General features: G+C 44.1%; 1 protein-coding gene across 2 annotated transcripts in view; it reads left to right on the top strand.

Annotated features, from left to right (window-relative positions):
• CDK14 (cyclin dependent kinase 14) overlaps positions 1 to 8580 on the top strand; it is a 546733-nt gene extending 538153 nt beyond the window's left edge. For both annotated transcript variants that reach the window (XM_028525494.2, XM_028525496.2), the window contains one exon: positions 5181 to 8580. The gene's annotated coding sequence lies outside the window, so the exon portion shown is untranslated. The remainder of the gene's footprint in view (positions 1 to 5180) is intronic.
• The last annotated feature ends 9991 nt before the right edge of the window (positions 8581 to 18571 follow it).

Here is an 18571-nt window from a genome sequence, read left to right as displayed (position 1 = left end):
TAAGCCAGGGGTGTGCGTGTGTATGTACACAAGGAGACTTAACGGGGAGCACCAAGGGAATTAGAAAGAGCCTGGCCCATTTTTAATTTGGGTCTGTTTGCTTGCTTTTAGCACTTAAGGGCTCTGTATTCGGTTTGGTCAAAAGAGTGATGAAGCACTCCTTGCTTATGCCTCAAATCAGAAATGCATGAAGTGCAGCTGCAGAGATAATACATTTTCCCCAAAGGCTTTGGCTGAGCAAATTAGGTGTCAATGGGGTGCCTGCGCAGGCAGTACTCTCTCTAATTAGTCTCTTGAGCCTGGTTGGTGGCGGGTATGAGATGATCTAATCAATTGGTCTGTGTCTGATGGTTCCTGTAACAGTCCTACCGGGCAGACTCTCTCCCACGGGTCACCCACCTGCACAGCGGGGCCGCTCATTTTCGTTTTTCATCTCCTCCGTCACGTGATGCTGACAGTTGGTTTTAAGAAAATTGAATCCAAAAAATATCTAGTTCATAGGGCACATGGGTCAGAACAAAGTTGCATTATGGGTACCAGCAATCCAATTAATTAATATTTATAGCCAAGAAGCTCTATGTAGATATTCTGAATAAGGATTCTATCAATAATATCCAATTTCTTATTTAAAACATTCGTTTCTGGAGAAAGAACACTGTAAAAGCAGAAAGCAAGATAAAAAATTACATCCATTAATCTAATGATTCATATACCTATGAGTTGACGTGTGCATAGTTGAGCTTATAATTTATTTCGCTATTCATTTGTATTGTGTGTGTAGTCTCTTAATAATCTATTAATTATAAGGTAAGGATTCACATTGCTATTATATTTTGTTTGTCTGTGAACGTCATATACCCTCTATCCTTCCACCTACATCCCTGCCCATCACATGTAAGATTACATTTCAATTTGAAAGAATTTTTCTAGCAGTAAACTCAGCCACCTTGTATGTAGTCCTTGAAAACTGAAACTGAGACAGACGTTGCCGAAGGAGGGAGAAGGGACAGCACCTGCCGCTGGTGAACAGCGTCAGTCAGGGCACTTGGCACAGTGTGGGCTGGAGAGTCACCTCACAGAGGTGGGAAAGCACCTAGCTCTCTTTGACACCTCTCTTCTTTTTAAAAATTATAGGATCCTTTCATTCTATGTCTGACTTCCTACCTACCTACCTGGTCTTATCCACAATCACTGTGTTTGCCATTTTTATCCGATTACTATTATTATATATTATCCCATATTATCCAGTTCTGCTTATGCCCTGCGTTAGGCACACATGATTCTTCTAGAGATTACACTTAAAGAATCAGGACAGAGGCAAAGAGAAACACCATCAATGGCTAAAAATAAAAATTTTATATCAACCCAACAGGATAGTGACATGCCATGGACTATGGTGACAACGTAGTTTATTGTTACCTGAAATCAGATATACTGAAAAGCAAAGCATGGTTTTCAAGTAGAATGTCATGGGGTTTTAAAAGGTTGGCCTACAGGAAGGTGTTAATCCTACGCACCTTTCTCGGTCTTCAGTCTCTCTGTGGGTGGCCTGCTCTGTCCCCAGCAACGTGCTCTTCCAGCAAGAGTGCAGGCACAGCATTCACCCTCAGTTGGTGTGCCATGAGGAAACTCTGCGTCGGAGAACATCTTCCACTCCCAAGTGTTCAGATTCTAACTTTTCCCTTTCCACCGTTCAACAACTGTGTACCACGTACCTGAGCTGGGTCTGAGCTACGCTTTAAAGGCAAAATGGTCAAGAAAACCAAGCTTAATCAAGGACACAATGATGCCACCTGCCCCCTTACTTGATCATTCGCAGGCAGTATCCTACACCTGAAGAGGAACTAAACGGGGTGACTAGTGTAGAAGGTCAGTTTGAAGACCAGGTCTGCATCCTGTTGATTAAAGTGGTGGAGTGGAGGAGAGCCAGAGAATGACAGTATCATTTGGATGTGGCTGGAGGACCTCCATGCCTAGGCAAGCAGGTATCAGGGCAAACCCACACTCTGGTTTGGCCAGGGTGGGAAGGCATTCTGGAAGAGCTTGAATCTCGGTTGCTAAGTGACATGGAACAGACAGGGCATTTCTGTCATCTGCTTAATAAAAATATCAAGGTTGGTGGTGGGATTGGGGACCAGATGAAGATGCCTGTAGACAGGTGTGGTCAAGTGCTGCAGGGACTAGTGCTCTTTTTCACCTTGATGTTCTGGGCTGCAGAAAAGGTGCCGTAGGTCTCGATCAGAATGCAGGATTACATGGGAGCAACAGGTAAAGCAAAAGGTAGATTTTCTTCATTTCCCTGGAAGAGCACAGTGTGGGATGGGAGCTAAGGCAGTAGTTTCCATATAATTGTTTCTGCCAGGGCAGTGACGTTTTAAGAAAAGGTTGGATAAAGGTACATCTGGGCAACCTGGCAGAGGAGAGGGGTGGCCAAGTGAGCCACGTGGAGAACTGTTCCACAAGTAGCAGGTATTTGAGATGAAAACTTAGGAGTTGAAACTGAGTGGTAGCAAAGAGTGCCTGTGTGGTATCCATTTACCCCAGGCACCTCCCTCCGGCCCCACACCTTTCCTAGAAACTTAAGGTAAGGACTTTTGTTTACATTTGGCTCAGTCACTGAGGACAGAGAACTCGTAAGAATGGAATGTTACCCCTACCTCACACCACATACCAAAATGAACTCATAACGAATTAAAGATCTAAATCTAAGAACTAAACTCTCAGAACAAAATATAGGAGTAAATCTTTATAACCTTAGATTTGGCAATGGATTTTCAGATACGACACCAAGATAAAAAATGGATAAATTGGATGTCATACAAATTAAAAGTTTTTGTGCATCAAAGAACACTATCAACATAGTGAAAGGCAATCTACAGAAAGTCAGTAAATATTTCCAAATCAAGATACAATATATAGCCCTGGCCAGGGTGACCCAGTTGGTTGGAGTGCCGCTCATAGCCACTAGGTTGTGGGTTGGATTTCTGGTCAGGACACATACCTAGGTTGCAAGTTTGAGTCCCAGTTCAGGCAGTGGCCCATGCAAGTGCATGCAGGAGGCAACCAGTCGATTGTTCTCGCTTGCTCACATCACTGTTTCTCTCTCTCCCTTCCTCTCTCTTTAAAAGCATGGGGAAAAAATTATCCTCAGGTGAGGGTTAAAAAAAAAGATACAACTCTATAAAGAATACCACACCTCAACAACAAAAAGACAAACAACTCAATTTAAAAATGGGCAAAGGACTAGAATAGATATTTCTCCCAAGATAGCCAACTGGCCAAGAAGCACATGAAAAGGTGATCAACATCACTAACAATTAGGGAAATGCAAATCAACACTACGGTGAGATGGCAGTTCACATCCACAAGGATGTTTCTCTACAATCAAGAAAAAATGGAAAATAGAAAGTGACAAATGTTGGCAAGGGTTTGGAGAAACTGGAGCACTTGTACATGGCCGGTGGGAATATAGATGGTACAGCCCCCAAGGGAAGCAGTGTGCCAGCTCCTCAAAAAGTTAAACACAGAATTGCCATGTGACCCAGCAATGTTGCTCCTAAGTATTATTTACCCAAAAGAATTGAAAACAGGCATTCATATAAATACTTGTACATGCATATTCACAGCAGCACTATTCACAGTATCCAAAATTTGAAAACAGACCAGATGTGCACCAGCTGCTGAATGGATCAACAAAATGTGGGATATCTGTAAAATGGAATATTATTTACCATAAAAAATGTATTGATACGTGAAAAAATACAGATGATTTTTAAGAACATCATGTTAGGTGGAAGAAGCCAGATACAATAGGCTACATATTGTATGATTCCATTTATATGAAATGTCCAGAGTAGATAAATACACAGAACAGAAAGTAGATCAATGGTTGTCAGGAGCTGGGACAGGGGGAGAAAGGGTGTAACCATTTAAAGTATATGGGGTCTCTTTGGGGGATGACAAAATGTTCTGGAACAAGATAGAGATGATGATTGCACAACATTGTCAATATATGCTTTAAAATGGTTAATTTTGTTGTATGAATTTCAGCACAATTTCCTTTTTTAAAAAAAAAAAGATGGAAGGTTAACCTTCCAAAAAATCATCATAGTAAGCAGGAGATATGAGTGGACGGTAGAGAGGGTGCCACTCTCAACTGTAAGGCTGGAGTTTTGCGTTCTCGCGGTCAAGGTAGCGCCGTGCGGGGGTGATGTCCTTGGCACCACAGCCCCCATGGGCAGCAGGGGTGACTGCGCTGTGAGCTCTCCACAGGAAGCCAAGGTTTCTTCTCTGCCCCAGAAGATGACAGTGTGCCACTGTAAGAGGGGACAGGCAGGCCTGATCTGGTCGTGTGACCTCGAGCTTCTGAATGGAGATGAGTTGATTCTGGGACTCGGTGGACTGATGGGTCGAAACTCTTGAGTTATGTGACGTGAACCTAGGAGTGTTCCTTTTCACCTTTCCTGGCAAGACATTTTCTTCCCCATCCTAGAGACTCAATGATAATGCTTAAGGACCAAAAAGAAATGTAGACAGGAGCAGAGCAAACCGTCCCTCTTCTTGAACCATCCACGTGGAAGTAGTTACAAGTTTAAGCAGGCATCATTGAAAACGCACAGTCACATACAGGAAGTCGGCAAGAGGCTGGCAGTCCAGGTCCTGCTGGCCAATTTTCTTTCTTCTGAAACTAGGTCTGATGATAGGCAATAGAGATGTTATAGACAGCTGGATTTTTTTAAAAGCATTATGTGGTCCATTTTTCTGTTTCTTATTCATAAAAATGAATGTGATACTATGTCCTTTGAATGGTCTGTATGGTGCTCTGGACACTTAATTAAGGCCAGTATCACTACTGATGATTTGGGGAAGGAAATTTGCTGAGTCCTCTATATTAATCCAAGAGGATGTTAGATCATTTCAGTCCATGGAGTTAAATTCTTTGAAGGAAAGTGAGTGCAGTCAGAACATTTGTTTACCGTATTATAAGAACTGGTTTGGTGAAAGAGACAACTTTGCCTCAGATACATGCGCTCGGGGTGGCTGGCTGTGGAGAAAGCAGATAGGCTGGCTCCCTTTGGCTGAACCAATTTTGAAGTCTCATGTAATTTAGGAAAAATGAATGATGTAAGTTTTGGGGTTTTTTTTAACTGTATAACAATTTGCTCTTTTCCTCCTTTCAGGATTAAGTTGTCATCATTCTGGGAAGAAAAAAAAAAGCATTAACGAAGTGGCCAATAATAGGAAAGGAATCGCGGATTGGTTTCCTTTCTCTCCCTGTGGTGGATTTCCCTTACAAGGAAATTGAAGCTGGCAAGACCCTGTTTTCTCTGCAATTTATTGAAAACCTTGCACGCATTTGGATACCTTGTGATTTCCAAGAACTATGTGAAGATTAAGCTTTGCTTACTGACACATGGCATGTATTTTTCAGTCTTTTGTGTATGATTTTGTTTGATTTCCCTCTGCAGCACAGCGTCTCTGTAAAGGTTTTTATGCTTTTACCAACCATGTCTTAAATACATTAAGACAACACATTTGGAGTTCACACTTCTTCAGTAATATCTGTACTTGAAAGCCACATGGGGGCCTGAAACAATGTGTGCTTTCCTTGACAGCGGTGCACATTTCGCAACAACTAGGAAGGAAATGTGCAGCTAAAGCAAACCCATGTTCTCTCACTGACTTGACAGCTTGGTCCCGGGCCCTGGGGCCCCTACTTTCACCTACCTTTTGAGGACGTTTGCAAGTGTGGTTTTTTTCCCTTGGAAATACCACACATTTATATAGGATAACAGAATCTGCTTAGCATTTGCAAGCTGCATAGCATGACTGTTTTCCAAGTAGGTCGGAAGTGAAGAAACAACTATCCAGCATTAAGAACAAAGACAGGGATAAATCGCTTACTTACTTTACAACCTCTGGAGATTGAAGTAACTTTTTATGTGTTTTCTGGGTCTTGTCAACATCTTATTTTTTTCCATCCACTCTTTTATTGCACTTTGTGTTTTGTTGGTGGAGAAACGAGTGAGGAACAGAATGTTTAAACCTTGGGTGCACAAGAATTGGATCTGTTGGGTGAGCTCGGAAAGCCATCTTTGCTAGTTAACATTTAAAAAGCAAACTACACAGTGATCCAGAGTTAAAAATTGGCTCATTTACACCAGAGCACCTTTCAATTACATTTTTTTAAACATTCCAAGCTGACTGGAAGCCATCATTGGGTACGCTAACTTTGAACTGTCTCCTGGAAAAACTGTTTGAATACAGGTTTTAGAAGCAATACAGGAGTCTTGCATTAAACATGGGAAGGAGAAAAAGAAAGGCCCGGCTTCCCTCGTTTAAGGAGTTGAGAGACGTTGGAGGATGAAGGCAGGTATGTGACATAGAAGGGAAAGTGGGTTGGGCATTTGCTGAGCTTTGATCCGGAGGGAAGGCTGTCTGATGTAGGCTGTCTGCCAGGGGGACAGGCCTCGCTGCAGAATCCCAGATAATATTGAGGCCGAGGGGGTGGTTGGGAAATTCATCTAAAGCATGCAACCCAGCTCCTCAGGACACAAATTCCTACGGAAATACTTCATGTACACTGTTTTACATTTTCCTATTAGAAAGAAGGAGAGACCAAGAACTTGAAATGCACCACACTTTGGGGCATCAGGTCTGGGAATTATGAGCCAGTTTGACAAACATTTTCTCTGAGAGTCAGGAAAGGGAAAAGCTCTTCTGTAGTTGAACCCAGTAAACCTAGAGAATCGGACCCAGAATTCCTAAACATTAAAATGGTACCTTCCCTGGAGCGGGTTGTGAGTATATAATATATTCAAGGCCACAATCCATGCTATCCAGAAGTAGCATTCATTGTAAGCTTCTAAGTGTTAAGTGATGCATTATTTACTGGTGGATGTTAAAGAGAACAAAGGTTACCCAAGGCCTGAGTGTTTACTCTTCGCTATCTGAAAATCTTTCCCATTTTTCTTTCATACATTCCAACTCACTGGAAGTCTTTGGAGGTATTTTGACTTAACATGTATTGAAATTACGGTATTTTTTACAGTGAATATGGAGAAGAAAACCTTACGCGCAATTTAAAACAGCCCGGCCTGTGATTTGTCTTGAATTATTCATTTGTGGGAGAGCATAACTTTGTATTTTACTAAGTGTAAACCAAGAGCAACTGATGATTAAATCTTGCTGTTAATAAATATTCAGTGTTAACAGACTTCAATTAGGAATGTTAGAGTCATTCAGAGATCTAGGCCCCTGTCACAGGCAGCTTCCCTTGGGAAATGAAACAGAACAGTACTCAGCATCAGGGGCGGGGCGGGGGGCTCTGTTTTATTGCAGAGACATACCACTCAGAAGATCTTCCCTAGGAACTTTCAGTTCCCGTCGCTGCCACCAGGACAGAACATCCCGAGTTTGGTTTGTCTCTCTCCTTCCCTCTCCCATTTGCAATCACGTTCTCCTTCGCCTTCTTTACCCACCTTCTGGAGCTGAGGAAGGCCATGAAAATCGTGGCAGAATGTGTCCATTAGCAGATGTATTATTCTGTTGAGAAAGCACTGGACTGTTTTGTGAGATATTTTTATATGAAGGAGTAGTTTGAATTCAAACAGCTGGACTAGTAAGAATGCGTTAGCATGGGGATCATGTCAGCGCGGCATCACTGCACACACAGTATTCTGGCCGGATATGTGGGGCTTCATTTCCACGTCCTTAAAGGAACGGTATGACTGACTTAAAAATACAAGATACGAAGGACATGAAAAAAATGTTTGTTTTGCAGTGCTCAAAAGAAACGGGGGGCATAAAACAGGGGTGGCTGTCCATCCACTGATTCAAGGGTGAGAAGCTATTTCTACCTCGTAAGAGCGATGAGAAAAGTTTCCAGGGGCACCTCCAGGCTTGCAGGGACAGCAAGCCTCTGGTTGTCCTTTCCTCTGTGTGTACCTGATGGCAATGTAATCCATACCCTAGGTTATGCGTCTCTATAAGATACTCATCTGTGAATATTACTGGTTTTGTAATCTTTGTTATATAAGAGGATGTTTAGGCTGTACATACTGGGGTAGAATATTGCCTGCCCCCTATACATAGAAATATGCTGCATAATTGTGCATAACCTCCATCTCCTTTACTGGCTTGTAGGCAGGGGAAACCACATATGTTACTGCCTTGCAATTTTCATACACACACATACACACAAAAGGCAAAAAAAAAATCAGCAATTTCCTATTCTCATTCCCTTCCTGCAGCAGCATATTTTAGAGGCACATATAAAATCTACATTCTCTAATTGGGAGTGGATTTATTTTTATTTTTATTTTTATCTTTTTTTCCTGTTTGATACACTGAGATGTGTACTTTCTAACAAGGGTTGGTACCTAAGAAATGTGCTAGCATCATTCAGAAAACTATTATACTTCAAAATGACACATAGCAAGGAGAATGGAATAATACATGTTGCATATTTGTTACCAATTGTAATTTGTCTGTATTATGAAAGATGTAATGGTTTGTCAGCTGTCACTGTTGTTTTCTTGTAACATGATATGGAATAAAATATAGCAGAATCTCTGTAAATGTTCTTGGTACATCTTCTTGGTGGGTACCCAAAACACCATATACTGTGTCAAATAAACATCATCTTGAAAACTCTTAGACACAACCATTCTCAAAGAGGGAAATAAGAGACCAAACACACACTGCTCTTGGGTGTGGGAAGGAGGGAGTTAGCTGGAACATTCCAGGAGTCTTTGAAACTCTCCTGGTCCTTGATTTGCTAGGCCAGATCTAGGTAAATTGGTAGAGGCTCTGCAAATCAAATCTTGTGAGCTGGATGGAATCTTCACGGTATCCCCCCAGCTCCTTACTGACACTCACCATGTGTTCTACGCATCTGGAGCCAATCTGGTTTTGTTTAATGACAACCCTATTTATCTTTTTTTACCTCTTTTCCCTCTCTTTTCTTTTTTGCACATATCCTAAGATGAGGTATATAGATTACTCTCCACTGAATACAAATCAAGGCTTCAGCCCACAGACATTCTGCCAGAGCATTTCTGTTCCCATTGCTGAGCACACCTGAGCACCAGCTAAGTGGGGCCTGCACCTGAGTGGGCAGGGAGCTTCTACGGGGATTGACAGTGTCGCCTTGGAAGACTGGTGTCATTTCTATCATCACTTACTTCTTGTCAGATCTGTCAGCTTCAATAACCCCAAACGAACCCCCATGAATTGATAAATGGCTAAAGTTCATGTCAGATACAGTCATCAGTGTATGACTATGATATTTGGTGAATTAAAAATAATTACCCCTGAAGGTAAAAATCAAAGTTCAAGTCTCATGTTAAAAGTCCTCTGAGGGTGGGCAAAGGATGAGGGAGGAACATCTGTAATAGTGTCAACAATAAAAAGAAAACAAAAAAGGACCCAGAACCCCTGGCTTCCCCCTGAGCAGACCGTCACCTGCCTCAGACTTCCCTCCCCTGGTTCCTCTGGTAGAACTTCTGTGTCTACATAGTGTACAGGCCCTCCACAAACTCACATTCTCACAAAAGCAAACAAAAGCATTCTCAGCTGATGCATGTTCCACTCCAGCAAAGCTCACAAGAGCCGCTGCATCCTCCTCCCTGCCCCTGTCCCTGCCACTTCCCCTAAAGCAGCGACTCATCTGTGCCAGAGGCACTGCATTGTCACGCAGTCCTGCCACCACCTGTGGATTGGGGGACATGAAATGGGGAAGACTTCATGGTACCCAAGGTAGTGGTAATAGATGAATTCCAAATGGGGAAGAAATATGACCCTGGAAACTGATTAAAATTATAGAATGTCAAAAGAACAATTTGTTTCTCGGAGTTGTTTCAAGGGAGCAAAATGTATGTCACTGCCGCCCCACCCCTCCCCCACCCAGCTACAGGAGCACCTCCCCCCCCTCCGAGGTCTTCCCGGCAGCCTTAGCAGTGGGCTCACATTTTAGAGCCTGGCTATGTGCCAGGGTTGATTTAATCCCATGAGCCCTTAACAGAAAGATGAAGGCAGGGACTGGTCTACAAGGGGGCAAAGAAATAGCTTTGGAAAATATTTTTTAACTCTTTAAATGCGGCAGTAGAGATGACAATCAGCTCCTAGTTCCGTAGGGCCCACTGTTCCTTTTTTTAAGGCAATGGGTAGCCCACTCTGCCAGGTTGGAGGATGTGGTGTGTGCTCGAAAAGGCAGAGAGGGACAGGAGTTGTGCGCTCCGATACTTGCTGTTGGGCCCCCAGTAAAAAGAAAGCAGTGGGGAAGGTGTGAGAGCAGTCCTGTGCCGCCGGGCTAACACGTACAGATGCCGCATAATGGCAGGATTGTAAATCTCCGCAATGAGAACCCCACCGTGGCCCAGCAGCCTGCTGCTACCAGTGGGTGGTGGCGTTATGGGCATTAGCTTTGAGAAGCTTATACAGCAGAGGGGTCTAGGATAAAGGACACAAATCAGGGGGAAAACTGACAAGATTTAAAAAATCCAAGGCTTCATATTTACCGCCCGTCCCCCATGCTCTCCGTGTGCTATATTGTCTGCGCTGAGTCCTGCTGAGAGAGAACCCTGCACAATAATAGCTGGGAGCAGCCGCGGAGCCCTGGAGCCTGCCTCCGCCAGTGGTGCTGACTGTGCTGGTGGAGAATGGGATTCTGATAGAGTTGTCTTTTTTCCTCCTTCCCTGCAAGACCGCCAATAATTACGGAGGTCACGCTCGGCAGAGATGGGGTAAGGGTTCCCTGTTGGAGTATATCCCGAGAAGTGACCCAGTGGGGGTCTCCACAGAGGTCTGGGCTAGGACAGTCTGAGGTGTGCCCTCCTGGAAGATGCAGACAATGCTGGGGACGGCTAGGGACACGTGTTTGAGCCAGGGGTTCGAGGATTTAAAGGGATTCAATTGAAACTTAGCTTTATGCATCATAATACAGTGTGAAACAATCAATGATTCCTTTTCCTCTCTCCTTCTCCAGCCAAGCCAGGGAACTGGGTATCTTGCATCCTCAAAGAAAGGCTGTAATCCACTCAGATCCTTGGGGAAAGCTGTCACAAGTCCTGCAAACATTATTCTGCCTAACATTTGGGGAACTCAGACCCTCATGTATCTTTCACTAGCCTAGTGGCTTGCAGCCCTGGCTTTCATTAGAATCATGAAGGGTTCAAAACACCCCCACCCCAGACTGATTCATTCTAGAAATATTGAGGGTGAGGCCCTGTCATTGGCCTGTTCTGGGAGCTCAACAGGTGATTCTACTATACAGCCTGCACGGGAGTACTAGGCTCTTCCCTCCCTCCAGTCTGTCTACAGGAGGGCAGGCAAACCTTTTCTGGAAGAGCTGGACAGTAAGTATATTTGGTCTCCCAGGCTGGACAGCCTGTCGCAGCTGCTCGCTCTGCTGTCGGACTTTGAAAGCAGCCACGCACAGCACACAGGAATGAGCGGGGCTGGCTTCCAGCCAAATAGCACACGGGCACTGAAGTTTGGATTTCATATCATTTTCACATGTCACGAAATATTTTTCTCTTGATTGTTAAAAACTATTTAAAAATGTAAAACCTATTCTTAGCTCACAGCCTATATAAAAACATGCAGTGGGCAAGAGTTTGCCTGGGGCTGTAGCTTGCTTATCTTGGCATGGCCTGCAGCCCTGGTAAGGGGGAGGGAGGGAAGGACCACCCCCACCATTTGCCAGGCCCAGGGTAGAGCCAATAGAGGTTCACATACCATATATCTGAATATTTAGTGATACAAACATGACTAACAGAACGTTAAATATGTTCAATTCCCCTACCTTGACACATACGTCTTCAGAATGACCTACAGGGCTAGGGTTTTGCTTAGAATTCTTGGGCTCCTCAAAGTTCACCAAGACGTGGCGGCAAGCGGAAAGTTGGCCCAGTTCAAGACACCACCTCCTCTTCACTTCCCACTCCTACCTGTAGGGGTGTCTCTCCAGTGTGAGGAGCCACCCGGCCCGGACTTCCACTGCCTGTCCATACCCTTACACAGCCCCCTTGGCCAGCCCTAAGGGGATCAGGTGCACGCTCTCAGGGAGGGCGCTTTAGGGAAGACGCCATTTGCAGAGAGAACTCAGGGTCCTGGGCATCTGGAATATGTGAAGGGTGGGGGAAGTAGACTCCCGTTGGTCACGGCTCCATGGATTCCTTATTGTGAGGGGAGGGCTATGCCTGTGGAGGATCAGAGTCAGGCCCTTTGAACATGGGAACCAAAACAGGGGCCCTCTTGCCTGAGTTTAAGGGCACCCGTTGGGGGGTGGGGGGTGATAGGTGCCTGAGAATCAGCTGCCGTGAGTTTTCAGGTCCCAGGTGCACTGGCGGGACCTACTCCAAACCCATGAAAGCAGACCTCATAATGTGCAGTAAAACCATTCTGAGGAAAGGCAACACATTGCTCCCAAAGCTTAGAATGTCAGGGTCTGGCCCCTGTCAGTTGTATAATGGGACTTACTGGTACCGGTTCACAAGATCTAATTGCTGAAAATTTAGGAGTTTTTGTGAGGCAGTTCTTAAATCATAGATAACTTGAAATCAGATGGGAATACTTACACCACAGTAATCGGCAAACTCTACAAATCAGGTCCTTTGTTTGTTTGTTTGCTCATTTGTTTGAGAGCCAGTTGCCCAGCACACCACTGCCTCCAGATCTCTTTTGTTCCAGGATTCTCTCCCATCTCTCCGTGCGCACATCCTCCACACGCACCGTGCTGAGCTTCCCACTGCTGCCAGGACACTCCAGCCCCCTCATGCCCTGTTCGTTTGCACACACTGTTTCCTCTGCTTGGAATTCGCTTCCCATTTCTCTAGCAGGCATGTTCTTAGTAATTCTTTTAAGACCCTGTTTCAAACTATCTCTGCTATAAACCATTTTAGAACTTCCTCAGAACAGTTTCTCCTTCTTTCACGTCCCCTCATCACTTTGAAAATAGTAACACAAGTCTTTTTTTTTCAATCTCTATATGCTCAAGCTCAAAAATGGTGACACCATAGATGTTTAATGATTTTTTAATGAATCAATTATTAAAGGATAATTCAGATTAAACACAAATATAATTTAGTTTACTCTCCTAAGAAAGGGTTCAGAAATCTGCAAAAAAATGTGAATATACTACATGTATACTATTGTGTATGCTCCAATTTTATGCAAGGTACTGCCTGGATCCCTGGGAGAAAGAAACCAGAAAAGATCCCTGCTTGTCCTCAAGGAGCTCACTGAAGCAGTGAATCCTACACTTGGCTGAATCATCTGGGGACTTTCTAAACACTCCCACTGAATTTCAGTCGCCAGGGTGGCGCCTCAGGTGTATGTACATTTTTAAATCTCCTCAAGTGATACCAATAGTCAGCCATGACCGTGAACCACCCTGTAGGGAAGTTTAGATGCATAACTTCCTAACCAGTTTGTTTGACTTCCTCTCAAGTCTCCTCTCTAAACTCTTCACCTAAAGCCTCTGTTCACATTGCAAATCAGTTGAAGGGTACTCCAGCTTCGAACTTTTCTGTGGCTCCTCTTGACCTCCAAAGTAGAGTCCAAGCTCTGTAGAATGGCATCAAGAGCTCCCCCCACCCATGCCCTATGATCTCCCTTTACTTCCTCTCCATTTTCATCTCCTCTCCTCACCTCTCATTTGTCTTCTAGCCCCAGTGAATGCTGGCTTGGGTCCCCCATTTTCCTTCCCTCTATCTGGGGTACCTTCTCCCTCCTCCTTAGGTAGCTGCATCCTACTCCTCTTTTAAGACTTATCATTTGCATTCCCTCCTCCATGAAGCCTTCACTGATGAAGTGCCTTCTTCTGGCTAGTTGACCTACTTCTCTTCATGACTCCCTCCCTTTATTCACACAGTGTGGTAGAGGCTGGCGAAGTGTTCTCCTGGACTAGATCAGCTAAAGCACATTTCACATCTCCCCTTGCGAGGACTGACCATGGAATATCAACAGAAATGATTAAACCCCTTGCAGGCCTGGCCCATGAAAGTGTCTCATATACAATTCCCACGTATTTTTCCCTTGTGCCATCTTCATGCACATGAGCATGGCCAGTTGGAAATCACATATTTTAGATGATTGGACCACAATGTGGAAGAATTGCTACTTGGGATGGAACCACGTGATGGTCAAGAAGGTTTTTTAGGGACTCTATGTGAGCAAGATGTAAACTTCCATTGGAATTAATTATGAAAACAAAACCTGTGTTACTCTAATTTATTCGACAAATAACAGTTGAGTGATTACCACATGTCGGGAGTGTTCTGGGTGCTGAAGATACACGGTGGTGAACAGCCCTTCTCTCATAGTGGGGGAGAGAATTTAAAACTACAGAACACCATTTTGTCATATAAGTGCCACAAAAAAACTCTGAACTCCTCTACCAGTGCATTTTTTCCATAAATAACTACTTTTTCTGGTCTTATTCATCATTTTACTCCCAGTTACTAATACATCAATTGTCACCCTTTCTGAAAACTACCTTTTTATGTGCCTATTTTTTTGAAGGCAAGTCCTAGATAGATAATTTTTATTTTTCTATATCTAATTCTTAGGACAGAGCTTGCTCCAGTGTAAGTTGTCAATAAAGTTGGCTAAACAAATGAACTCACAAGGCATAATGTGACAGGGGCAATGAAGCACAGTGTAAGGGGAGAAAACCTTAAAAGGAGGAGGGCCCTTCTGGCTGAAAGTAACTGGAAAGTCTTAAGGGAGGAGGTGGCACTGAAGCTGAGCTTTGAAAACAGATGACCACTTCAGCATCTGTAAACTGAGGTCAGGCAGAAAGTCACACTAGAAACGAGGGAGAACACAAAGATACAAGAGAAAGGCAGGGTATTTGGGAAACTATCAAGGGACTCCGCTTATCTGGAGCATAGCTGTGTGAGAAGGAGTGTGGAGTGCCAGACTCCAAGAAGTGTGAACTTTCTTCTGAGTTATCACACCAAGAAACGGCACAATCTGGATTCTACTTTGGGAACAACCACTCTGCACAGGTTGCTCACCATTTTTCACTGAACCAAACATCTGCTCAATGCTGACGTGCCAGACACTGGGCTGGGCGCTGAGGGTACAGGAACCAGTAAGACACTGTCCTGCCCTCCACTTAGTTGGGGCAGACAATGGTGCAGACATTAGTTTAATGCAGCAAAAGTTGTGAGAGTTACAGAAGTATACAGAGAAGGCATGATATTTTGCCCTGGTTCTGGGGCAGGAGACAGGAGCAGTGGGGAGGGTGTCTGGGGAAGGGCACACAGAGTTTTCCAGGGGCCTGGACAGGCTTTTCTGGGCAAATACCAACATGAAGAGGGATGGAACAGCAGATGCTCCCCTCATAGTAATTCAACACCAATTTAAAGATTCTGTCGTAAAAACATCACGGTTCCTGATTTTATCTATCAGGGCTAGGTGGTATAATTCCAGGTGCCTTATAAAATAATAAACATGCCCAAGGAATTCTGCACACTCCTTCCTCGGAGTGCCATCCCCTCCCTCCTGCCCTCCCACCGTGGGCGGTACCTCTCTGATCCTCCTGGGGAACCTGAACTTCCTTAGAGTGGTCACCTAGTCTTCCTCATTCCTGTGGCTGTATCCAGCACAATTCAGGTGCTCCCAGATTTCTGAGGTAAAAAGAGAGATTCACTGTAAGCCCACAGGGAAGAGCATGTTGACAAATTATTTCCTATGTCTTGACAAAGTGAAACAATAGAATAAAATCCCATTTTCCCCCATGTTCTGTGAAGTAGTGGGCACATTACTGAATGTATGTTCCTCTGATACGGATGCCAGAGTTATAACATGGGTTCTGACATGCTTGTCTTACTGACCCCAGAAGGGTGCCCTGTCCTGGGAAAGGAGGCTGAATGACCCTTCAGTCTCTGTGTTAATCACCTGCCAAGTGTAGGCGGAAGAATGTAATATTTTTTTTCTGCTGCAGGTCATGAATGTCCAGGTGAGTGTGCATGCTTTCAGTTTTTACTAAAATTGAGAACCCAATATGTTGCTCTATATAATGCCACCTAAGAATCCCCATTACTGCTTATCCAATGTCATTCTATGCTCAAGTTTATTCATAAGTTATTTGTCATCAAACTCACAGTATTTTGGGTCATCTCATTTTGCGGGCCAGTAAGCAGAACCTGAGAGTACAGGTGAAGTTTAATTGCATGTTACCACTTTCCATGGAGGCCATCTATCAGTTACTCGCTGAGGTCCTGACTATCCTAGCAGCTTGGTTGGGCTGAGGATTCACTGGGAAGCCTGGAGCGACACTCCACCTTCCAAGCCCATGCTGGGGAATAGACAAGAGACAGCTGCTTGCATGGGGTGGAGACTAGACTTGAATGTGTGTACCTCCCAGATCCTGCACAGTTCAGAGAGGACCAGGAATGGGAGAGAAGGGGCCTCCATCTGCTGTTTGTCCAGTATGGGCGTGCTGACGTGGACAGCAGGGCAGCCTTTGGGGGAATCCCCAAGGGGAACCAGGCTAGAATGCCCGGAAGAGGTTAGCAAAGCCAGGCTACCTGTTCATTAGGGGCTAGCCTTGAAGCTTAGTGTCAGATGAAGGTAAATGGATTGAAATAATAGGTTTTAAAAAACAGGGAAGAGGAGAGAAAAAGTGAGAAACAGAGGAGCCTGGACAAAGTGTGGAGATGCCAACAACACGACAGGGTTTGCACAGACTGCTAGGGTCGCTTGCCGAGGATTTCCAAGGATTTCTACTCACATAGAATAAAATGTGACTGGAATTCCCTTGTTCTGAATATCTATTGCTGTATAGCAAATCTCCCAAAATTTAGTATCTTAAAACAAAAATCATTTATTATCTCTCATAATTTCATGGGTCAGGAGAAGTTTGGCCAGCTGCTTCTGGCTTGTGAATTCTCATGAGGCTGCAGTCGGATGGGGGCTTAGCTGGAATCATATTTTCAAACTTTTTTTGTTGATTGATTTTAGAGAGAGAGAGAAAGAAACATTGATTTCTTGTTGCACTTATTTACCCCATTCATTAGTTGATTCTTATATGAGCCTTAACTGGGGATCGGACCCACAACCTTGGCATACTGGGACGATGCTCCAACTTAGCTATCCAGCCTGGGCTTGGTGTCATCTTTAAAGCTCATCACTCATATACCTGGTGCCAGAGCCAGGAACACTCAAAGCTGGGGCCTGAAACATCTAGAGCAGGGCACTTCTAACTTAATGTGGTTTCTTCACAAGGTCTCTGAAGCATGATACTCGGGTTAGCTGGGCATTTTCTAGGGTGGCTCAGGGCTCTAAAGTGCATGTGCCAAGAGAACAAGAGAACCAGGTGGAAGATATATTGCTTTTTATGACCTAGCATTTTGTTTGCTAGAAGTGAGTCACTAAGGCCAACCTATATTAAAAAGGAGAATCAGACTGCACCTTTTGATTGAAAGAATGTCAAAGAATTATGGGCATGTTTTAAAACCAGAACATTCTGCCCTCCAGCCACAAGTTATTTATATTGATCCCACATGCAAAATAAACTCCCCCTCCAAAAACCCCCAAATGTGTCACCTGGATGGCATCCATCGGGGGCTCGGCGTCCGGTATCTCATCATCCAAACCAGGCTCAGGGGCTGCATGTGGGTCTCCTTAAGTGCAGAGCCTCAGTGACAGCTTCTTGAGTGTCGTTCTTAATCAGATCTGTGAACTCAAGTGATGAGTTTTTTGCTCCCTTCACTCAACACACTTTCGTGGTATAAGCATGGGTTACTGCTACAGACGTCTCAGCGGCCTGTGGCCATCAGGGAATCAGCAGTCTGTAGCAAGTCTGAAATCCAGCCAGGCCCATGTTGCCAACTCCTTGATTAGCGCTCAATATTGTTCCCTAGGAGTGATTCTCTGTGTCTCCTGGCTCCGGCTCCAAGCTCTGGGTCCCTCCCTCTGAATTATCCTTCCTGTCCTATCATTTTTATACCCCCACTTTTATAGCTGAGTAGTTTTCTCAGCCCACTTCTTTCCCATAGAATTTTGGGAGTCTAAAATCTTCTTTTATTCTAACTACCCCTGTAAAAGGGCAATGCTTTCATTAGCACAAATCTTTCTAACACTTCATGTGTTTTCCATCAGTCTTGTTGAGATCCACTCTATTGGACAGAAACCACATCCACAGATCTCCTTGAGGTAAGCTTTTCTCTTCCTTAGACTTATTCAAAGGCCCTTAAGATTTTTAGAGACATTTCTGTATAATGGAGACATTTGAAAGGCATGCCCTTAAGATCTTTAGAGAAATTTTGACTGAGAGAATCTATGAAGTACTACCTTAAGTCTGTCTGAGATCTTAACAAAGGGTTCTAGAGCCACACCAGAGTCTTCATGTTCAGGTGGAAATCACTATTTTAATGTTAGCCTCATTATCTGTCTGGAGTGGATGAATGTGAGAAGCAGTTTTATTTTTTGAACTCCAAAAATGTGGACACTTTTTTTGAGATTTTATTTATTTATTTTTGGAGAGAGGGAAAGGGAGAGAGAAAGAGAAGGAAAGAAACATCAATGTGTGGTTGCCTCTTGTGTGCCACCCACTAGG

Source organism: Phyllostomus discolor, chromosome 10 (genome assembly GCF_004126475.2).
Source record: "Phyllostomus discolor isolate MPI-MPIP mPhyDis1 chromosome 10, mPhyDis1.pri.v3, whole genome shotgun sequence".
NCBI classification, from domain to species: domain Eukaryota; kingdom Metazoa; phylum Chordata; class Mammalia; order Chiroptera; family Phyllostomidae; genus Phyllostomus; species Phyllostomus discolor.
This window is presented reverse-complemented; position numbering and strand designations above follow the sequence as displayed.